The sequence below is a fragment of the Euprymna scolopes genome, chromosome 26 (assembly GCF_053919585.1).
Source record: "Euprymna scolopes isolate OS-2025 chromosome 26, ASM5391958v1, whole genome shotgun sequence".
In the NCBI taxonomy this organism is placed as follows: Eukaryota; Metazoa; Mollusca; class Cephalopoda; order Sepiida; family Sepiolidae; genus Euprymna; species Euprymna scolopes.
This window is the reverse complement of record NC_136507.1, coordinates 17,846,521-17,871,769: the sequence shown is the minus strand read 5'-3', so window position 1 is coordinate 17,871,769 and position 25,249 is coordinate 17,846,521. Positions and strand designations below refer to the sequence as shown.

The following is a 25,249-nucleotide window of genomic DNA, read 5'->3' as shown; positions in this document are numbered from 1 at the left end:
AAGTTGGTAAACAGTGGAAAATGGACAGAGACACTCCCCACAACCGTGGTCACTGGAAAACAGGCAGATAGCGTCGAATTTTATATCATAGGGAACATAGACGATAAACTAATCACCCATTTTGATTTTAAACTGAGTTTAGATCAAACACATTGTAGAAAATGATGAACTTTGTACTTGTTAAGTACTAACTGCATCGTCCCGGTGTTGCCCAGGATCCATGTTTAAATACTTGTCCTTTTAAATAGTCACATTTTGTCCATTTGCTCCAGACAAGGTATGATGCCACTTGAGCTAAAAAGGATACTACTTAAGATTAAAAAAATCCACCAACAATAAATGTTATATAGAAAACAGCAATTCTTCCCCCTTTGTCAGAAACATTGGTTGTTGATTGTAAAGAGTAAAGGACAAAATAATCGAAGCGAAAATTGTGAGGCTGCCAAAAGTAAACACAAGGTCCGATTTTTACTCTCCTTACTATATTTACTAGCGGGACCTGTGGAAATTCCACAGCGGACTCTTTCACATGTAATATATTGATGTTGGCATTCTGTGGATGTTTAGTGTAAATGGAGATGCCCTGATATTATTGTAGCTCTTTTGTTAAAACTGCAAAAGTATTTATCTAAGCTAGCAAAGATGCTCGATGTAGCCTGGTTGTAAAATACGCTTAAATATGATATTTTAATGTATGCCGATTTCGCATATATACTCTATATATAGATAGAGTCAATTTTCTATCGATTCTTATATAATATAAAGTTGTGATTTAAAAAATAAAAAATATACATCCATATGATTTGGGTGCATCAGCTTGAATCGAAACCCAAACTTATGAAGAATATATATATATATATATATATATATATATATATATATATATATATATATATATATATATATATATATAAACTTGAGCTCCTTCAGCTTTACTCAAAACCCAAGTCAAAACTTATGAGGAATTCTCGGTAAAATCATTTATTACAAGAAATGGAATTACATAACAATTAAACGATCCAGATATAAGCGTGACACAGAAAATAACACACACGCTATCGTATTAATATATAGATTGTGGTTCAACATTAAATAAACTAAAAAAAAAAAAGGGTTGATATGCCATAAAATTGAGAAAACAGTCATTTTTAGATATGAGTGGACACGCATGAATGCAAAAAAGAAAAATGAAAAATATATACACTGAACGAAATTGGTGTAAAACAGATGGAAGAACCAACTGTCGAATTGATGGGCTCTTAAAACGAAGAAGGACACTTTAAAAAAAATTGCTTGAAGGCAGGTTTTGATGGCAACAAATGGAAACAAATTTAAAAGCAATTAAGGAAAAAGAAATTGTTATTCCGTGGGAAGAAACCTCATCGAAACAAGAAAAACTTTAAGAAGTGCTCAGTATTCTTTTGATGAGAGCCAATAAAATTTTACAAGGAAATTTTTCCAGATGAGTCATGTTAATTTGTATTTTTTTTAAATCGCTCCAGACAAAGCAAGAAACCATTTGACGTAAGGATCTAACAAGAACAAAAGATAATTATTGCAAAGATAGAATATGCATATTGGCCTTAATCTTGAACAAACAAACAAATAAAAACAAGGCTATAAGTAGGAAGGAAACAGTCAGCAGGAAGAGTTCCACAAGCCTTGCAGTTCTTGGAATAAGAAGGTGTGGTTAATTAAATTGCAAATACGTTTCTGCATCTTATTAAGAACTCTCGAGGCTGACTGAAATTCACGATTCCAAATATGACAATGTATTTTTCTTCTTTTTTTTTTTTACTCACCCCTGGCAGGGCATATCACCACTTGGACGTGAGGGGCTACTATTTGCGACCATGCCTAGGAAAGATTAACAAAATGTTGGTTTACGTTACATTTACACTTCTGCACATCAGTACAGTTAGGGAAACAGGTAGCAAGAAGGGAATTCCAAAACCTAGCTGTTCAAGGGAAGAAAGTATTAGAGTAGAAAGCTTTCTGGCATTTAGGGACCCCAACAGTGAAGGGGTGTGATTTGTGATTTTGCTGCAATGTGGGTTTGTCGGTGATATGTACGTCGAGGAAGCACAAGTGCAGCAAGTTCATCAGAGCACATTCCATTAAAATACTTGTAAAACAGGCACAGTGATAATGTATTACAGAATGGAACGATAAAATTGTCACCCTAGAAAAGACGACATGATTCCATTTCCGTTTGATGAAAATTAGTTTTCTTTTTTTGTTGCAGACCATCTACTAGTTGCCCAGTTGTGTACAAATCCCATGAGTGATAGTAACTTTCTAACATGTCTGAAAGTGACAATGTTCAACAAGCGACATTGGAGATGCGCCACTGTACAACTCATGCTCTCTACTGATCCAAGTTATGACAACAGGACCATCGCCAGCACCCTCAAAATTCATCGCCACATTGCCACAAATAACAGGGATGTGCCCAAGATGATGAAAACAGCTTCTGGTCGCGGTTATGGCCTTTGGTGTGGTTTCAAGTGAGGGCCACATCATGCCACCTCACATTTTCGAAGTTAACTTGAAAGTCAACACCAAAGTGTACCTGGATGTGTTAAAGAATGTGGTGATTCTCTGGTGCAATCAGGTTGCTGCTGCCAGACCCTGGGTGTGGCAACAGGACTCAGTGCTGGCCCACAAGTTAAAAAAAAATGCAAGCTTGACTTCAGAAGGAGTGTTGCGACTTTGTACTTTTCTCTCACTCCTCCTCCTCCCCCGACCTGAACTTGCTGAACTGCTTCCTTTGGTCATATGTCGAGAACATCCCACAACATCAAAGCCAGTCTGATCGCTGCCATTTGCTGAGCTCCTGCAGGTGCTTATGGAAAAAGCATGCTCCCAGTTCCAGATCTGTATCAAAGCAGTGATTGAGACTGAAGGCGTCTACATTGAATAGATGGCAGCTCTACTCCGTAATCAAGTTACCTGAATTGATTATTTCAATAAAAATTAAAAAATAAAGCTGTAGTGTTATGGTCTTTAAGGCGACAAATTTATCGTTCGACCCTGTATTTTCATTATTCAGACAACTGTACCCAATTACTTGGCCAAGATAACCTTCGACCTTCTCCAGATGCATCTTTTCAAACTCTGGAATTTTTATGCCAAAACTCTAGAGTCTGTATATAGATTTTGAACTAAACCAGGGGTAGATTGTTCTTGTTCCAGCAATCATGATGCAAGGTTGTTTCTTCCACTCAGATAACAAGAAACAGGATTGGACCACTAGACCACATGTCTTATTGATTCGACCGACCTTACGATAAACGCAAAGAGCAAAGGTATCAAAACAGCAAATTAGTGAAGACCACTGGACCAGCGAATCAAACAAGCTGGAAAAAAAGTTGCAGGAAATCAATAATCAAACAAATTGATCACTATGTTATACATTCGCTATAGCCGGGGTTGCAATGTGCTTTTCAGTCTATATCATTTCTGAATTGACTTTTCTCACTAGCCTACGATATATGCACACTGACGGCGAATAAAACACAGCACACCTGATTTATAAAAATATTTTGTTTGTTCCACACTGACAACGGTTTTCGATTTAGTATGATGGGTGTTGACATCAGTAAAAGCATGTGGCAGGGGTGTGGTGCAAATGTTTGGCATTGAAGAAAATGTGCCAGCTTGTCCTCTCTCTGTGACCAGCTGTTCTCACTTTCTGTTGTGGCGATTCATATAAACATTCTTTCATCCTGGAATGTTTACTATTTCCCATTGTCTATTATTCTAATCCTTTGACCGATATTTTTGGTCAATTATGCATTCCAATAGACAATCGTAGAAAGCCTCACATTCCTCAAATGAAATTAATTTGGTTGTATGCAACTCATCGGATGACTCTCTTCCCGAGGTCACCTGCCAAATATCCAACAACTAGACCCCGTGTCTATTGATCCAACAGTTCTTTAAATTTTAATCTAACATGGCCTCCTCTAACTCTAACCCTCCTTTTTTTTTCTTACGGGTCTCAAGGTAACATGTCTTTTATCTTTGCTTATTTTTCTCAGTCAACAACTTTTTTATTAGGCCTTTCGGCTGGGTTCAAAGTAAAATTAAATTTCAACAATTGGTGATATTTTAAATAAGATTCTCCCCCACCTTCAGAGTAAATGTGGTATTTTGGTGACTGCTTATGAGTCTAGCTAAGAGTAAAATAGACACTGAATGAGCACCAATTCTGCACTTCATACACTTTTGATGCCCGCCTTGTGCCTAATTTGTTAAAATCTATTTTATATTTCTCTTTGTATATTTGTCTACCCACTCCACGTTTTCTTGGAAACTACTGGGCCGATCTGAATGAAATTTTGTGTGGACGTTTGCTATGATAAAGTGCAGCAAACTAAGTATTATGGTATCCGTTCGATGCACAGTTAGGGATTAATAGGGATTAGTTACAACACCACATTTACTCTTTAATTTTTCTCAGAAACTACTGACCTGAGCTAGATGAAATTTTGTATGGGCCTTTATTATGATAAGGTGTAGCGAACTAAATATTATGGTATCCGTTTGATGCTCTGTTAGAGATTAATAGGGATTATTATTTTATGCAAAAATGAGCATAAATATAAGCATATTTAACCATCAATCTTGTATAAAAGCAACCGGCTAAAAAGTCTAGTGTGTTTCATATTTTTTCCAATATATAATTCAAAGTGTAGTAACTGTTCTATTCACGGATATTGCAATAAAAAGAACAATAATGGATAAATAAACATAGCAAATCCACAAAAGGAGTGTAGGATTTTTATTAAAAATGTATCAAGTAATTTTTATTTTATTCTTAGTTACTATTGCCTTTAGTGAGGATTGAACCGTTAACCTTTAAAAAGCTGTCAATTAGAACAACTTACACATGTACCACAAGAAATAGTCCAAATTGTATTGCTACGCCAAGGTCAATGGTTCAATTACTCAGTGGTATCTGTCTATTTAAGTAAAAAAAAAAAAAATTGGGCATCAAAATAGATGACTGTTTTTAAAACGTTTCAGCCGATATAACTTCAGGCTTTCTTCAGATGCATTGTGTTGAACTCATGAATGTATACATAATTTCAAACTAAACCATTTATTTAATTGACAAGGGTAGATTGTTCTCATTCTGTCAGCTTCAACCGGTTAGATATCTTATGTAAATTCATTTTATTCTTAATAGTTATGGGGCGATTCCAGTATTTTTCCAGATTCCGATACAATTACTGATTCCGTACTAAATTCCCGATTCCAATACTATTACCGATTACGATTCTTATAAATCTCTAAATAATGTCCTATAAAGTTGTTATCTTTTCCCGATTACGGTAAAAATGTGCAGATATTTTCTCAAGCGTAAAAACACACTTGTGTGGAGGGGTGATCTATAGATATTAGTTTTGCTAATCATTAAAAATATCATTAAAATAATCATTAAAATAATATCATTAAAAATATCATTAAAATAATCATTAAAATATCATTAAAATAATCATTAAAAATATTTATTATTATTATTGCTACCAGCAGTTTAAGATTTTGTTAAACAAAATCAAATAAAAAGCGATAATTAAACAAATTGTTTTTGGCATCGGTAAATGAGCACAAATTTTTCTGATTCCGATACCCCCAAAAGTTCCGATTTTTTTTTCTGATTCTCAGTTCCGATACCGATTAATCACCCCAACACTAAATTCTTAGTCAATGTCACCTGTAATAAGGATTGAACCTTCAACCTCCAGAAGATAGTCACTTAGAACAGATTCTTACTCCTTTCTCTGTTTATCTTTTAAAGATTCAACTGAAGAAGGTCGGAGGTTACATCAGCCGAAACATTGTGAAAATAACAGCCAAGCTGAGAATACTAGTCGGAATACTTCAAATGACACAAAGGAATTTTTGTTGGAACAAAAAAAGAAAACGATTAGAGTTATCTCCATTCTGAAAGAATCTTTTCAAGCGGTCATTTTAAGAAATTTTTGCTGATTCAAAAACTAATATTGCTTACGGCTATTTCCGTGGGCTTAACAAACCACTTCTAAAAATATTCGATCAATAAAACTATGCAAGAATTTTTGTTTGGAAAGCAAAGCGGACATCAGAAATTAACAGTTTGTCGTATAACGTTTATGAAATGTCCTTCCGCCTTCGCACAGTTTTTTATGGTGAAAGTTCCATTTAATTTTTTGGTAAATAAAGTAAGAAAAGAGTTCTTTGTAGTTTTGGTAGAAAGACGAGTTCTTGCTGTGAAGGTTTTTCAGAGTGAGAGAACCAAAGCTTGAAGCTAATCAAGTATAGTGAGTTTTTTTAATTGGACGATGGAAGGGCAATATGAAAGGATTTAACACTAAAGTCATTCACAGGAAGATTTGATAGATATTTATTGACATTGGACATGAAAACGAGCAATGTTGTAATCTGTAGAGAAATATTCCTGCAATAACGTGTTCCATAGTAGGAAATTCTTGGAAAAAAATTTTGTTCATGAAAGTTCCGTTTAATTTTAGGTACATAAAGAAAGCAAAGAGAGTTCTTTATAGTGTTGGTAAGAAGACGAGTTCTTGCTGTGAAGGTTTTTCAGGTGGATGGTGTAACAGCACAAATGTGTATATGGCGGTTGTATGCAAATGCCAACTCATGTGCGAGGTGATATCATCGTACGGAAAAATAAAAAAAAACCTATAAAAAGAACGTATGCACAGACTGACGATCACGTGAGAGACGTAACAGGAAGTCACGTTGTGGTAGGAGAATGAGAAATAAAGGTCTTTCCTTAAAACCTGAAACAGAAGTTGAAGTTTTTTCCTATTCTTCATCTCCTTTGTGACGGAGTCTACAATGTGTTGGGACATGTACTACGTTATAAGGAGACTAAACTGCTTAAGGAGTAGATAGGCTCTATCACCCGGCTTCCATACTCCTTCTTTGCCTATTACTCAATATAGGAGCACAAACCACAGAAACATGTGTAGAGTAGGGAAAGATGATCAACGACTCTTCTATGAGGAAAGGGCTGGAGGGAAGGGAAGAGGTCATCACCCACTAGATTGTGAAGTCGATTTTGTACTTTATTAAGGTAAGGAAGAGTGCCCAGAGAATAATTAGCCTACACCCTAGCTGACTACAGCATGATCGTTTTCAAGTCTAATGTAAACAACTTCTTGCTATCCCGTTTCCTGGCATGGTAAAATTCTACCAAATTTCCACTACAAGCGATCGCTAAGCTGTTGTCTCACTGACCACCTTACACTCATTAACTCTTATCCTTTGTTTGATTTTTCATTTTAATGATCTGACAGTAAACAGAAATGAACTTTTAATTAAAAAAAAAAAATCTTGGTTCTTCACAGAATAAGAATTGTGCTATCGTCAGAATTTTCAATGCAATTATGTTTAGATTACTTAGAAAAATCAATCATAAAAATGGAGTTTGTATTACTATACACACAGGTTCGAAAAAGTTGTCAAAAAACAAATATATAACAAATAAATGTTACCAAAGGCAAGAGAAGTTACTCTTCTACCAAACTGGATAAGTTTTTCGTGTTTTTATTTCATGTAAAATGTTTAATCAGTTCGAAAAACATGCAGTGTTTATTGGCATATTTGAAAAAGACAAATCGCGGCGAGCTCGCTGTTGGATACATTAAGTTAGGGAAAACAAATTCAAACTAAAAACCTATACAAAATACTGTTAGAAACTCAATATATGTTACCATGACTTAAGCTGACATATATTCAATTAGTTCAATTTTTAATACCTACTCATACTGTAACGTTATCCTAATACCTAAGCTAACATATAAATAAAATAAAGAAAAGCCTCAAACCACATTAACTCCTAACAAACTTAGTTGCCTACACTGCATGAGCTTTACTTACCCCCTTTATCCAGTAACAATGAAATAGCAATGTCCCTAAATCACTTTGAGGAGTGTAACTATTCAGCAGATATTTAACCTCTACAAACTAACCCAGTAACACTAACTAACCACGCGGGGTCACAGAAATACCTGGATTAGGACCCAGGTGCGGAGCAAACCCTCTCAGTGCTGACGGACCCAGTAGATCTTTCCAGATCATCTGTCTAGGAAAAGGAAAACTTTGAAATTAAACCAAAGGGGGGGGGGCTCTTCAGTCTTGGATGACAACCTTCCTAGAGCAGGTGACTCAAACAAATTACCGGTTTGCAAACCTAAACTGCTTAAGGAGTAGATAGGCTCTGTCTATTGCCCGGCTTCCATACTCCTTCTTTGCCTATTAGTCAGGCGCAGAGACGATATCACAGTGATTCGACAGAAACACACAGTGGTAGATCTTGTTTATTGTCTAGGGCAATGAATGTCGTTTTCCCCACTACCGACACATCCCACCCCTCAAAATATGGCACTTGGGAGTGCTTGAGTACCACATATGCCTGTGCAATTAGATTGGGTTGCGTTGAGGGTACCGGATTGACAGTTCCTGGCTGCTGTTTCCAACTGGTAGTACAGGAGCCCTAACTCTTTGCTAGTTGTATAATATCGGGATAGTTGAAGAAAGGTCAGCTGATGATCTACTTGTGTTGCATGTGTGATACTCTGCATAACCTCTTGTTCAGCTTCCCCTTACCTAAACTGAACCTCTTTAAAAAAAATATGATGACAGTACAATCTAAAAATAAGCTTAAACCACGCTTAGGGTCAAAAAAATCCAACTTGCCTCCTCCCTTGAGGCTTGCATTCACGAACATCCATGGGCTTAGAACTAATTTAGCTGATGTAGAAGCATTTCTCCTAACAAATACCCCGGATATCTTAGCACTAAGTGAGACTAATCTACACTCCTCCATCCCCTCTAACTACTTTAACATGACTGGATATCTCCCACTCTGCCGTAAGGACTCTGACAGACATATACACGGACTTGGAGTTTACATTCTTAATACCCTTCCCTTGACTAGAGAAACAAACCTAGAATCGGACGATCAAGCCATTATGTGCTTTAGACTTAACATGCAACACAACATTAGCTACTTTTATTTTCTCTACCGCTCTCTCTCGACCCAGGACTGCACCATAATAAGCAAAGTCTCTGACAGCATAGACACAGCACTCTCCCTTGACACTAGCGCACAAGTACATGTATTTGGTGACTTTAATGTCCACCACAAAAACTGGTTGGGATCCTCTACTTACACAGACACAGCGGGCAGTACAACACATAGCTTCTCTATATATTACTCCCTAACAAATGGTTACATTCCCAACCCGTTTCCCTGATCAACATGCATCACTTTTAGATCTGCTTCTTTGGTACCAGTATTCAAGAATTCTGGCGAAAGAACTGACCCATTAAATTATCGCCCCATTAGCCTCCTCCCATTTTTTTCCAAAATATTTGAGACCTTAATTAACCATGCTCTAGTCCGGCACCTTACAGATGCTAAACTTCTGACTGACAAACAATATGGATTTAGACAAGCCCGTTCCACAGCTGACATCCTCACTGTAATCTCTGAACGTATATACCATTCACTGGACAAAGCGGGTGAGGGCAGAGCAGTAGCTCTAGATATATCTAAGGCTTTTGACAGGGTATGGCACAAGGGTCTCCTCAGGAAAATTAAATCATACGGTATCACTGGTAGAATACTTAGCATAATTAAATCCTTCTTAGATAAGAGAAAAATCCAGGTTGTCCTCGACGGTCGTACATCTAAACAATATGATATAAATGCGGGAGTGCCTCAGGGGTCTATCCTTGGACCTCTTTTGTTCCTAATATTCATAAATGACCTCCCCAACAAAATTGCCTCTGAGATGTGTATACATGCTGATGACACCACACTCTATAACAGGCACAACAGGAAAACAAATGAAAACATATCTAAAGAAATGACAAAAACACTAGAGGATGACCTCCAATCTATAGTGGAATGGGGACAAAAATGGATGGTCACATTCAATGCTGCCAAGACTCAACTTGTTTCCTCCAATAATTACAAGAAACCTTCCCTACCACCAATAGCAATGGCCAGTGACACTTTATCTGAGAGTACATCTTTCAAACTCCTTGGCCTAACGTTCACAGAAAACATGAGTTGGAACAATTACATTGAAAGCATTGCCAGGGCCGCTGCAAAGAAGGTAGGCTCTCTCTACCGTGCTAGAAAACTACTAACACCCGAAAGTATCCTGTACCCCTATAAGGCCACCATTCGCCCATGTATGGAGTATTGCTATCATATTTGGGCTGGTGCATCTGCTACTAGTCTCTCGCTCCTAGACAATGTTCAAAAGAGAGTCGCCAATCTGATAGGCCCTGAACTGGCATCTAAGCTTCAACCTCTGTCCCATCGACAAAATGTTGCATCCCTCTGCCTGTTCCACAAGTATTTTAATGGAGAATTCTCTGATGAACTGCGAGCACTTGTGCCCCCATGACGTAAACACCCTCGACAAACCCGACAGGCAGTTAAATCTCACTCCCACACAGTAGAGATCCCTAGATGTAAAAGATCTTTCTACTCCAGTAGTTTCTTCCCCAGAACCGCTAGACTTTGGAATTCCATTCCAGGTCCCTGCTTCCCCAACTGTACTGACGTGTAGAAGTTCAAGTGTAACGTGAACAGACATCTTGCTGCCCAAATCCCCACATAGTACCGCAGTAGTTGCTGCCCTGGATAGTAGCCCCCTACACCAAAGTGGCAATGTGCCTTGTTTGGGGTGAAAATGCAATAAACAAAAAAAAAAAAAAAAGAGAAAAAAAAAAGAAAAAGAGCAACCGAAAAATACAATTGCAAATTACTTAGGACTTTTGTCCAGTCATGGCTGACGGAATGAGAGCATTCTATCCCCACCCATGAAGTAATTGAAGGGTTCTGTTCGAAATTCTATCCAAATTCCCAAGTTCAACAGAATCATTAGAGTTTGACGAGATTCACCTGAAGAGGGCAACAAAAAAAAATAAAATTGCAAATTACTTACCTATAAAAAAAAAAAAGGTGTACTTATAAGAACGGATATTTTAAAGATGCGTCTGTTTAATCTGTGCATCGAGCAATGACAAAACTTTTTTAAACAGACCTTGGATTCTATGCTTTTTTTTTTTTTTTTTTATAGAAAATTGCCCCAGACAAGGCATGAAGCCACTTGATGTAAGGGGGGGGGGCTAAAAAAATGCTACTCAAATGTCAAAAACTAGCTGACAATAAGTGTGAGATGGATAAAATTTGACTCTGAGAACAGCAATTCTTCCTCCTTTGTCAGAAACATAAAATATTCCGCCTTCGCACAGTCGTATGATTTCTGTGTGTAAACTTTTGGTGTAAGACAATGGAGAAACATTTTAAGCATGCACATGAAAGAAGAAGAACTCTGTCGCTCTTTGGCTAGAATTTTTTATGTTGTCCCCCCCCCCCCACACACACACTACTATTCACACACATTTCCAATGAATTTGTAAGAATTAAATTTTCAACAATTGTAGATATTTCAACTGAGATTATGAAGTTGACTCTGGGTTTACTTTCGGTAGTCTCAATGTAATTTGTTTGTTTAGTGTGGTTCTTTTGCATGCGTTTTGCTTCAATACTAGATTGAGATCATCACCTACTATGTTGTGAAGTCAATTTTGTACTCTGTTAAGGTAAGAAAGAGTGTCCAAAGAATAAGAATGCACTCATAAGAACGGATATTTGATGCTTGTTAAAGTAGAGTCGACAGATTGATTTTTTTAAAAATATGTTGTTTTAAGCGAAAGCAATCTTACGTACTTAATTGTCATGTCGAAAATAGTAATATATCCAAAAATTACGAAAATTCTTTGAGTAAAACAACTGCTATTGTGTATTTCATAAAAAGAAAGTCCATTACTATAGGCCACAAACGTCGGTGTAATCTAAATTTTGCGTTCCGAGTTATGTCCTCTGTGTGTGAACTCTTTATGATCTACTTCATAACGTCTAAGAAAAGGTGCAATTTTATCCAATTTTCCGTAAAAATTACTGTTAGCTATAAATAACTTTCTACTCAATGAATTTTCGTAATCTTTAAATATATTACTATTCTCGACACGACAATGAAGTACGTAATATTGTTTTTGCTCAAAACAGCCAAAATTCGATCTGTCGACTCTTTGTAAACAAACACCGAATATTTTAAAGATGCGTCTGTTTAATCTGTGCGTTTAAACAAACAAACAAAACTGCTTTTTTAATATATATAAATCGACCCAAACAAGGATGTAAGGAGTTTTAAAAAATATAAATACTACTTCAAGATCCAAAAATCATCGAACAGTAAGTCTGAGATGGATAGATTTTGACTCGGAAAGCAGCAATTCTTTTCCCTTTGTCAGAAGCATAATCTCTTCTGCCTTTGCACAGTTGTATGATTTTTTGTTGAAACTTTTGGAGGAGAACAATGAAGAAACCCTTTGTGAAATAGTGGGCCGTTTTTTAGACACGAACATAAAAGAACTCTTTCGCCTTTTGGCTAGAACTTTTTTGTTGTTTTCCCCAACACCAACTTACAACGAATTTGTAATAATTAAATTTTCAACAATTATGTATATTTCAACTATTGATGATAGAGTGGATCCTGCGTTTACTTCCGTCAGTCTCAATGTAATTTGTTTGTTTAATAAGACAGGGCGGCCATAAAATAGATAAGCAGACGATTTTTTTGAAACCGGAAATCACAAACCAGATGGACGGTTTAACCGCCCAAACAAGCAAGCTGATCTGAGTTATATATAGATATAAGATTACGTTCCAGAAGTAAAGTCTCCTAAAAACGTTGAAGAACTATCAAGACGGAAGTGGTTCAATTAAAACGAACAACCTTTTGTGGCCCAGAATGTATTTTTCTACATTTTTTTTTGTTTATAACTGTCAAATGGGAAAAATATGTCAATTAATAAACACATTATGAAAAATGCAACAATCAATTCTTTCGTCAAAATATACCTGTTACGTTTTTGTTTGAAATAGCATTTTTATAAATTCGTTACGTTATTTGTTGAAATAACATTTTTATAAGTTTGTTACGTTTTTCTTTGGAATAGAATTCCTGTAAGTTTATTACAATTTTGTTTGGAATAGCATTTTTATAAGTTTGTTACGTTTTTGTTGAAATAGCATTTTCGTAAGGTTTTTACTTTTTTGTTTAAAATAACATTTATATAAATTTAAGTTATTTGTTTCAAATAGCATTTTTATAAATTTGTTACGTTTTTGTTTGAAACTGCATTTTTATAAGTTTGTACGTTTTTGTCTAAAATAGAATTTTTGTATGTCTTTTTGAAATAACATTTTCGTTAAACTTTTTGAAAATGATATTTTCGTTAAACTTTTGGAAAATAACATTTTTGTTAACCTTTTTGCAAATAGCATTTTCGTTAATCTTTTTGAAATAACATTTTCGTTAATCTTTTTGAAATAACATTTTCGTTAACCTTTTTGCAAATAACATTTTCGTTAACCTTTTTGCGAATAACATTTTCGTTAACCTTTTTGAAATAACATTTTCGTTAATCTTTATGAAATAACATTTTCATTAACCTTTTTGCAAATAACATTTTCGTTAACCTTTTTGCAAATAACATTTTCGTTAACCTTTTTGCAAATAACATTTTCGTTAACCTTTTTGAAATAACATTTTCGTTAACCTTTTTGAAATAACATTTTCGTTAACCTTTTTGAAATAACATTTTCGTTAACCTTTTTGAAATAACATTTTCGTTAACCTTTTTGAAATAACATTTTCGTTAACCTTTTTGCAAATAGCATTTTCGTTAACCTTTTTGCAAATAGCATTTTCGTTAACCTTTTTGCAAATAGCATTTTCGTTAACCTTTTTGCAAATAGCATTTTCGTTAACCTTTTTGCAAATAGCATTTTCGTTAACCTTTTTGCAAATAGCATTTTCGTTAACCTTTTTGCAAATAACATTTTCGTTAATCTTTATGAAATAACATTTTCGTTAATCTTTTTGAAATAGTCTATGAACAGAATATTGCATTGGCAAATGCACAGATCAAACGGACGTTTCTTAAGAATAACTGTTTTTGTCCTCCAACGTATAAAATATTTTCTCTTCCAAGATTTTAGTTATTCTGTAAAACAAAAAAAGAGATCAGCTCTGATTTGAGATTTGACATATAGATTTACTTGTATGAAGACGTGGCATTATAAATTAGATGGCTTTACCATTTTTTGTTTTTTTGCAATATAGAACAGCTTATAATAAAATATGTTCTCATAAAACTGCTAAGACATTTGTAAAGATGACAATAGACTGATGGTAATCAAAACGAACAGTGGAATCGGTAAAACGAATCGAAAACATAACTTTTGCATTTCATGTTTCCGAATTTTGGAGATGAGGAATTGATCATTCATATTATTTGGATTCTTTAGACTATTGTTCTCATCTTGAGTGTTATTTTCGAAACGTTTCGGTCGATGAAACTTCAGACTTTCTTCAAGTGTATCTTTATGAACTCTGGAATCTTTCTGTTGAACTCGGGGAATCTGGCGCAGTCGATATAGAGTACTTAGTGAAATTCAGTTGTAAAAAATGTTATATTCCTGGAGATCAAGGTTGGGTTAGGGTTAGTCATGGCTGATAGAACGAAAGCATCCTACTGCTATGGATTAAATAAAGAGTTCCATTCGAAATTCTGTGCACATTCCTGAGTTCGACAGAAAGATTTCTGAGTTCGACAACATGCACCTGAAGAAGGTCAGAGATTACATTGATCAAAACTTTGTGAAACTAAAACTTAAGATGAGAACAGTAGTCTGAAGAATCTAAATAATACAAATAACTAATCCTTATCTAAAAAATTCAGAAGTATTCTTTTATTTTTTTAATAAGATTTTAACATTTGATCTTGCTTTATGTTATTTACTTAATATTAAAATAGCAAGTCCGTTATTATGACGGAACTGCTTCCCTGCTGACTACAACATGGCCATCTTCGAATCCAGTGTAAACAGATACTTGTCATAAACCGTTCCCATTAAGTAATCAAATTTTGCTGATTCCTTTCATAACATTTCAATCCTCTGATAACGTTTTTCATCGTTCAACTAGCAGTATATTCTATCTGATTAATCCTTGTCCTCGAGTGGCTTCTATCCTTGATAAGCGGTGACTCATTATATTATATAACGAGGGTTGAGTTTTAAATGAAAAAGTGGGAAGTGACACCAGACTAAAGTCGACGAGACCGTCTGACTTTCGGACAGAGATTTTCTATCTTTGTATCTGGCGATACTGGAAGCCGTAAAAACATGTCTAGGGCACCATCTCCAATGGATGGTAGTGCTCACAGTGTAGCTGGATGGAGCAAGACGAGCTGTCTCCTGCTGAAGGATACTCCCCTTCAAAAAAAAAACAAAAAAAACAAAAACAGGGCCATCTGTAGGCCCTGGGTAGCAACCCGTGATGCCGTAGGACAGGATCCTGATGACTGAGCCATTCTACCACCTCAGCTCTTACTTTGGTTATATGGAAGATCAGAGAGGTTCAATCCGATCATCAGCTGGTCACATCGTGCCCTAGTATCGAAAGATAGAGAAAATTTGGTAAAACTGCAGTTTAGTGGCCTAAACATAATGCGATGAAAAATTGTGTACAAGCAATTAATATTATTTTATCTTATTTTAATGAAATATTAGTAAATGAAGGACCGTTTCGTGTTAAAATCTATTTAGTACTATGAGATGTATCCGGCGTTGCCTGGTATTAAATGTTAAATTCCTTAAAAAAAATGGAGTAAAAGACAACGGAAAGAAACGTAAACATGTGTATGCAAGTATAATGTTTTTTTCTAAACAGTTCACTTCTTCTAAGTAAAATAAAAAAAAAGAAATACTCGAGCTGAAATCGAAACCAAAACTTAAAAAAGACATTAAGTCAAATACGATAACCATTAAGCCAGCTCGACACGATATTTAAAAAGTGTTTTCAAACCTACTTATTTTTAACATAATGTGAACGATTCGCACATGCGTAGTCGTGAAACAGTTGCAAATAGATAAACATCCGATGACCCCCAAGAACCAAATTTTTAACTTTGCCACCTTAGCAGCCCTTTTTCTCTGGATGAAAACCGATTAAAAAATGTTTCACATGCCTGAATACACTATATACCAAATTTCAAGTCTGCAGATTAAAAATTCGTTGAGTATATAGGTTGAGAAGTGTCCTCACACGTACATTCTCGCTTTTATGGATATATAGACCATGCTTGTAATATGTACATATGCTGAAATAATTGTAAGAAAAACAATGGAGTCTTCATACAAACGGAAGTTGACAATTATTTCAGCATATATACACATTTGAAGCATGGTGTTCCTAATATCATGAGCATAATACTTTTAATAATGTTAAATATTATTAAATGAGAAACCATTTCAAGTTAAAATCAAGGTACTTTTGCACTTATTGAACCGTGCTGAAATAATGTTATTATTTAGAAAGCCATTCTTGGGAGAGGAGGGTGTTTTGTAACCAATCTGTACTTTCACCTAACAATTTAATAAAAAAAAAAAAAAAGATGACGTAAAACTTTGATTTAACTTTAAAATACTAGCATCAAAATTTATTTAGTATTACGCTTGTAATATTTAGAACAAGCCTGCAATGTGATGAAATAATTGTAATAAAAAAACAAAAAAAAAAAATGGAGTTTTCATAAAAATGAAAGTTCAACAATTATTTTAGCATATTTGCACATTTCAAGTGTTTTTTTTTTTCACCCTAAAATTACAAGCGATCTATCCTGAGAATATAAAATAATTATCCTGTATCTATCGAATTATATTTAACAATTTTATTTGCTATTAGTGGCCTAAACATAATGCAATGAAAAATTGTGTACAAATAATAAATATTGTTTTATCTTGTTTTTGTTAAATATTAGTAAATGAGGAACCATTTCGTATTAAAATCTATTTAGTATTACGCATGTAATCTTAAGAACAAGCTTTCAATGTGTACGTATGATGAAATAATTGTGAGATAAAAAAAACTGGAGTTTTCATACAAACGGAAGTTATTTCAGCATATTTACGCATTTCAAGTGTTTTTCCTAAAATTACAAGCGTGATACTAAATAAATTTTAACTCAAAATTGTGTAATTTTCAAACAGAATTACATAACTCGTTTTCTTGTTTATTTATATGATTAAGTATTGAAAAATGTGCTTTTAAGAATTAATCGATAATTCTGTACTTTCATAATTGAATCAAAGGGGGGAGGGATGAACCCACAAATAATTTGAAGTTGCATTGTTTTAAGCTTTTCTCATCTTTATTACATGATGAGTATCGATAAGTTCATTAGCAACTGTATTATTTAATTTAATTCTTCAAAAGAAAAAAAATAAAGCCATTTTCTTAAATACTAGAATGCAGTGGTTGAGAGTCCTTATGTTGAGAACAAAAAAGACCACCAATGCCAAGGAGTTTTTTTTGTTTTTGTTTTTTTTTGTAGAGTAATCTCTTCAAAGAGTTGTCTCCTACTTTTTATGTAAAATTTCCTTTTATAAGCAACTAGCAGGGGTACCTGGCGATGCCTGGGTGTTTCGAGATGTGGTTTTGGGTAAATCAAAACAAAAAAATAAGTAAAGACTTCTTGCTTGGGTGTTTGTGTCGGGGGGTGGGGGTGCTTTTGGGGAAATCAAAACAAAAGACGTTGTTCGGGAGTTTGTGTCGGTGGGGGGTTAAAAAAAAGTTTTGGTAGGTAAGTAGGAAGGATCGAACCCGAAGCCTTGAGGCGAGTTGGAAAATAAAGTGTGAAAAATAAACGTGTGATACTAACCACTGGGCCAGCAAGAAGTAGTAGAGGAAACATGTTTGAATTTATTTAAGTATTAAGAATTGGCAGGTGCCCGTACTTGACGACTTAATGAGGTTAACTTTGACTGTGGGGCAGTATTTTATTTACTGCGGGGTAGTTTTTTTTTGTTTTATTATACGAAAAAGCCGAATCCACATGCAGCGATCGAAAAATGTTGAATATTTAGCTTTTCAAAGTCGGGCAAATTAAATACACACGCGACCCTCCTTGTTATCTCATAGATATTATCATTTAGACATGATATAAAAAGTTTTAAGAAGGAGCGAAAAAAAGGATCACCAATGCCAAGGAGTATTTTTTTTAACAGAGTAATCTCTTCAAAGAGTAGTGTCCTCTGTTCTCTATGTAAAATTTCCTTTTAAGAGCAATGTATTCTAGGTGTCTCTGCTAATCTATATATCTAATGTAAAAGTGAGAATGTATGCGAGGACACTTCTCAATCTATATACTCAACAAATTTTTGATCTACAGACATGAGATTTGGTATAGAGAGTATTCAGACATGTGGAAAATATTGGATTTTTATCTGTTTGTTATTTTATGAATGCACATGTATAATCGTGAAATATGACAGCTTAATCATGTTCAGAATAATTAGGTTTGAAAACACTTTTTAAAGATCGTGAAAAACTGGTCTTATGGTTATCGTACTTTTTTTTTTTTGACTTACAAGAATTGAACTGTTTGGAAAAAAAATATAATACTCAATGCACATGTCTCAGTTTCTTTCTGGTTTCTTTACATCATTTTTTAAAGGAATTTAACGTTACGTTTAATACCTACTATATTTCTGTTTTTAATAAGTAAGAAATCTGCACTAATGAAAATGTTACGTTTATGTGTATTTTACGACCAGGCAACGCCGGGCGACCTGCTAGCTATAAATAAATTAAAAAATTAAAAAACAAGGCTTCCTTCAACTCTACAGAGACAATGTATATACACTTTTAAGTGCATATGGAGTCTAATGTTAAGCAGAGGTTACACAATCCCTATCCACATTGCTCCAGTCTAGTGACACTAACTACTAACTAAAGGGAAGTAACTCTGGTTTTTTTTTCATGGTTACTTCCCTTATGTCGACTCTAAAGGAATATGCTAGGCGACGAAAAAAAGAGGAAGGAGAGGAAAACGAGGAGAGGGGAGGAAGTTAGGAATAGAAGTTATGTTACACTTTTTGTTAGGTAACCTTGCTAGTTATAAATAATTGTAAAGACTGAAGAAAAAAACAAAAAAAACAAACAAACAAACGACGCTTTCTTCAACTCTAGAGAGACAATGTATACTTCTGTACATGCATATGGAGTCTATAGTGAAGCAGAGGTAAGACAATCTCCATCCACATTGCTCCGGTCTAGTGACATCGAAAACTGCAAGAAGGCTGAAAACAATGCCATGATAACCAGACAAACACTAGCTTTATTTTGGAGTTTTTCCTTCTCCTAGATTGGTTGTAAACAAAAATTTGAGAGTTTAGTTCTCTCTACTATTTAATACATAGCTGGAGAGAGAATATATTGATCTATGCATTGCTGAAAGGTATAAGTAAAAGTGATGGATTTTCCCCCAACAGAACTCGAACCTGAGCCACCATCTATACCTGTAACCATTTCACCATGCCACCTCCATGTATAATATAAATCTCACCTGTCTGTTTAAATGTATGTATCTTTGTATGTCTTGCAAAAACTTTTGACAGAGGTGACGGATCCTGACAAGATTAATGGTGAATGCTCTGACGAACTGCAGACACTTGTGCCCCCACGACGTAAACACCCTCGACAAACCCGACAGGCAGCTAAATCCCACCCCTACACAGTAGAGATCCCTAGATGTAAAAGATCTTTCTACTCCAGTAGTTTCTTCCCCAGAACCGCTAGACTCTGGAATTCCATTCCAGGTCCCTGCTTCCCTAACTGTACTGACGTGCAGAAGTTCAAGTGTAACGTGAACAGACATCTTGCTGCCCAAATCCCAACATAGTGCCCCAGTAGTTGCTGCCCCTGATAGTAGCCCCCTACACCAAAGTAGCAATGTGCCTTGTTTGGGGTGAAAATGTAATAAAAAAAAAAAATTAAAAAAAAAAAGATTGGTATCATTTTTAAGCTCGACATCTCTGATGACAAATATCGAAAAATTGGCCAAAAACATTAATTCCTTCACCCTAAGCTTGGACATTTTGTACAAGGAGGGGTCGATTTTTTTTTTCGCTGACATTTTAGCAAGTCATCGTCACCACCGTTGGATTGACTTTAGTTAATTTCAACGCCTTTGACTTCCGGTCGCATCATGGAGACATCGGCTAAACCATCAGCTTTTCTTTCACTTTCTTTTCTGCCTCCGCGACACGGGCTCGAGCCTGCCTGCCTACTACTACTACTACTTTTTTTCTTTTTTAAACATACACCTCCAAACACCCAGGCAACGCCAGGCACCCAGGCTAGTATGTATGAAATACCATTTTGATATTTGGGCACGTGTGCCATCTTCTTCGTTGGATCTCTTTCACTGGGGTTAGCTTGGAAGCGACTCTCTAAGTTGATTGGTCCATTTCTTTGCTTCAACTCTGCAACCTTTGTCAAATTAATGCCATGTTGTCAGTCTTACACTTTTCTGTCGATATCACCACAGGAAGTGACCTTGTGACCTTTTCGTTCCAGATCACTTCGTGCCATCTTGTAGTGTCTTCATCCGAACGCTGATGTGGTCGCACGAGTAAGGAGGTCGTTTTTCTACATCCGTCATTTTTTTTTTCTCTCGACTGTCAGGCTTCGGAAATTTCATCGATCTCATTGTCGCTCCTCCTTCCACACACACCCACAATTGTAAAACATTCACAGCAAACACTCTACTAGCTACAACAACTATCAGCAATTTCTCTTACCCTCTGCCTGTGCCTAAAGCTAAACGAAAATTCCATGAGCAGAGTTTCTTTCCTAGAACTGTTTGTCTATGAAACACAATATTGTAGTGCTGCCCACCTGACTATAGCATAGTTGTTTTCAAGTCCAACGTAAACAATTATTAATGAGCCAGCCTCTAAAATATATTAACTCCTATCAGATCTCCACCATCACCGATCATCAGATGTTGTCTCACCCGACACCCACTAACCCTTATCCTTGAGTGGCCTCCTGGCCTTGATAAGTGATGACTCTATAGTATAAACTATTTTTTTTTAAATAAACAACGTATGATCTGACCTTTTTCGAATCTAAAGTAATTTCATTCCTTCTGTTTTAATTTCTTCTAGTATAAATGTCTTTATTCATACAAACATTATTGGCTACATATGTGCATACATATTTCAGCTGCACTCTCTTTCAAAATCCAGCTTCCCAAGACCTTCAGTATAAACTCAAATGCATATTAGCTTAAGGAAACTGGATTTTCAAAGAGATTGCTGCTGAAATATGTATGTAAATGTCTTTATTTTTTTTTTATTTATATAAACATTATTGGCTACATATGTGCATATATGTTTCAGCATATATAACCAATAATGTTTATTTAATGTCTCCATTCAGTCTCGGAAGACAAAGGATACCTCCTGTAAGGGCAGCTGTGTGTGTAATTGTGAGGCAAGGGTTGTGCAATCTCCAACAACACATCTCCTGAATCGGCGCTACTTGGGCCCAGTGGCAAGGAGAAGCCCAGGACGACTGGAAACAATACCGAGATAAGTGGAGAGCACATGCAGCACCTGGAAGTCCCAAATGGTCACCCATCTGGTACTGGCCAAGCTCACCGTTGCTTAACTTCGATGATGTGTCAAACGTGATTATGCCGTACTGGAAATATTAACTTGTACTTATATACTACTTATTGACTTCTCCTTCTTACTGAAAAAAAAAAAAAAAAAAAAAAAATCATGCACGCAGATGTGGCAACACCTGGCTGGTGTGACAATAAATGATCAAGGAGGATAGACAAAAAGCAAGGAGAGCACCAACCAAACCTTCACTGGAAAGAGTGAGGATAATATTTTCTTTCTTTTTTTTTTAAAACTCAACTTCACCTCAAACAAGGGACTTGGACATAAGGGGCTACTAATTGGGACCATGCCTAAGAAAGATTAACAAGATAATAGTCTGCATTACATTTGAACTACAGAGGATGTCCTTTGTCTTTCGAGATTGAACGGAGGCATCGATATTTGAAGGTTATAGGTGACCCCCCCCCCCCCTCAAATCATTTTATCAAGTAAAGTTTTGGTGAAAGTCTACATTCTCTGAGTGTATTTATTATTAACTAGCAGGCTGCCCGGCATTGCCCGGTCGTAAAATACGCTTATGATATTTTGATTAATGCAGATTTCGTATTTATTATTATATTGTATTGGACCCAATATATAGTAATGATTTAAAAAGTTCTTAAAAAAAGTGAATGACTCATGCGCCACCACCGAGAATCAAAACCAAAAACGTTTAGCTTACGGTTTACTTTTTTCCTTTGATGTAAATGCCTGACCTATGAGGATATGTTTGCCGCAAGGCTAAAAAGTTAAACATGAACCAATAGCTATTACGTTATGTATGCATGTTTGTAATGCCGTCGTTCGACCTTCACCTGGCAAATTCCATTTTTAAAATTTTCACACTTTTGCACCGATTTTCCCCTGTTAAAAGCCCAAAATAGGTAAAGTTTCACATTGGTTCGAATACCCTATATATTAAGTTCCATATCTGTAGATTAAAAAATGAGAGAGGAGTTTGGTAGGAAACATTTTTAAACAAATATATATACGCATACATATATATATATAGAAAGAGGTTTGTGTTTGCTATAACCTTTTTACGCAAATATTACGCAAGTATAAATCATGTAGAATATTTGCATGAATATAATTACACGTAATAGTTAACTAAAGATGATCATCTCATAAGAAAACCGAAAAAACTAATAGGGAATTAATTATAATAAATGTTTAAAAGAATATTCAAATTAGCTAGATCTTTTGCAGATGAATGCAATTCAACGACCCATATGTAACAGTGGTATTTTCTTTTTAAATAAATAGAAAAAAGGGTTTTTAATGTGAATATCAATGCACAAAAAAAAAAATAAACTAAATTTATAGAGTATAGATAATATTGATAATAAAAAATTAATATACAAATACCCAACGGTAACTCCTTGTTTTGTCCTTTTCTTTTACTCTTTTAATCCTTGGATTACGTGAGCGATGTTTCTGACAAAGGGGGAAGAATTGCTATTTTCTGTATAGAAATCTATTTAACACTTATCGTTGGCTAGTTTTTGATACTCAAGGAGTATTTTGTTAAACTCCTTACACAGACACCAGAGTCTTGGCTAATGTAGAGGATTACTTGTTGGTATGGTCTTGTGAAGGTCTAGGTGGTCCATCCTCCCAAGCTTTGTCTTCTCACCCTTTCAGAAGCAGTTAGTTTACTACCAATTGCTTGAGACGCCTCTACCGGGAAATATTGATGAGACTGCTCAGGCATTATTTTTTGCAGGCCAATTCCCACTTTTCGACTTTCTCTCACATGTTCGCATCATGAGAAGGAGATAGAGTGTTTGTGAATTGTGCGTTTATTATTATATGAATTTTAAACCGGAAAGCAATCGAGAAAAAGTTCGGAGAAACAAGAATTAAACCATTTTTATTTTTCAAAAGTAGAGGTGAGGGCATCATAAAGATGCTGGAAGTTGTAACTTATGGAGATGAGACGTTGTCTTTTATTATATCAGGCCTGTTTCTCTTCATCTTTTTAGAAATTCTTTTACTTTTTTATCTGCCTTTGGCAATTTATTTTCTATTTTCTTTGGCACCGCCATTTTTGGTTGAATCTCTAGTGACATTTTCTACATATGCCTTAGAACTAAAGGTCTAAAAATGAAATTTTTATTGCTTCTCATGGAATTAAATTTCCGTCACTCAATATGCCGACACGACATGGAAGCAGTTTTTTTATTGAATGGTATGACTTGGCAGTAATATGCTTTTAGAGTTAAGTGTAGATTAACAAGAACTCGTCTTCCTACCACCACTAAAAAGTACTTGTTTTCCTATGTGTGCCTGAAACCAAATGGAACTTTCATGAACAGAGTTTCTTTCCAAGAACTTCCCATCCGTAGCACACATTGCCATAGGATTGCTTCCCTACTGACAACAAAATCGTCGTCAAGTTGATAAATATTTGTCCAGCCGTTCTCTTAAGTAATCAAATCTTGCCAATTCCCATATTGTTTTCAATCCCCTCATCATACTGTTCATCATCAAACTGACAATCTCGTTAACCCTTATCAAGTGGCTTTTGCCTATTTTTTTAATTTTCTATTTTTGGTAAGTAGTGACTTAGTAACCTTGTACTTAATAATGAGTTTTAGGGTGGGTCCGTAGATCATAAAGAAAGTTCAGTCTTCAGGGGTCACTAAGATATCTTTTAGGGTTTTCCTATGACTCAATTTTTCAGGATATCTATGATAATTGTTAATATTAGTGAAAAAATGTTTTACGAAACAGTGGATCGATACCCTCGTGTATTTTCATTTAAAAAAAAAAAAATACACAATGCAAGGGAGACAACTTCAAATATCTTAGTGACCCCTGAAGATTGAACGTTCTTTATGATCTACAGACCCACCCTCAAACCTATGGTTCGAATTCTTGCAATGCAGAGCTAACCTCCTCTTTACCTTAGTAGAGAAAAGGAAACATGTATTCAACACCCCGAAGAAGGTCGCAGGATACAGCGACCGAAACGTTGTGCTAATAGCACCCAAGATGAGAATAATTGTCCGATTAATCAAAATGATACAAAGATTCACATCTCATGTCAAAAATTCAGAATTACTTTAGTGTAGTGTTTTGATAATTTTTCAGACACCCCCTCCCAAATTAATTTATCAATATTTATGCAGTTTACAACCTAATCTCTGTCAATTTTGATAAGAGAAAGGCTGTTACTTAGCATTTCTTACATTCTGGAGGAACAACTCAGCAATTTCTTTCCAAATTACGACATTATAACATTAAAAAGTCGTTCTAAACGTCAACCCCCCCTCCACCTCTTCTGAGTAATTTGGTTCCATTTGGTTCCCTAAAGAGTGAATATTAAGAACAACACGCTTATTTTTTTTTTTTTTTAGTCTCAAAGAGAATAAATCGGTTTGCCTTGTGTAGTTTTTTAGTTTGTTTCTGGAAACCCATCCACTGACAGACACAATTATAAAAAGTTTCAATGAATTCAAGAAAATATTTTTTTTTAAACCGAAGATGACCGCTAACGTGAAATCCCTCCTTTTTCCCTATGTTAAAAATGGCTTTCTATTTAGAAAGCCATTCTTAACATGAAAAAGAGAGGGAGGCTTTCATGTTTAGAATTATTAATCTGGCAGTCTTTGTGTTGATATC

The 25,249-nt window shown here is 35.3% G+C and overlaps 1 protein-coding gene and 1 long non-coding RNA gene across 3 annotated transcripts in view; one reads left to right on the top strand and one right to left on the bottom strand.

The window, feature by feature from the left end:
* LOC145247938 (FERRY endosomal RAB5 effector complex subunit 3-like) overlaps positions 1-25,249 on the top strand; it is an 807,792-nt gene that overhangs the window by 440,806 nt on the left and 341,737 nt on the right. The gene's annotated exons all lie outside the window — the stretch shown is intronic.
* LOC145247932 (uncharacterized) lies at positions 6,174-10,964 on the bottom strand. The gene is made up of 3 exons (XR_013863303.1): positions 10,015-10,964; positions 6,948-9,045; positions 6,174-6,887 (listed from the first exon to the last, which is right to left on the bottom strand). It is a non-coding gene; the product is annotated as an uncharacterized LOC145247932 (long non-coding RNA).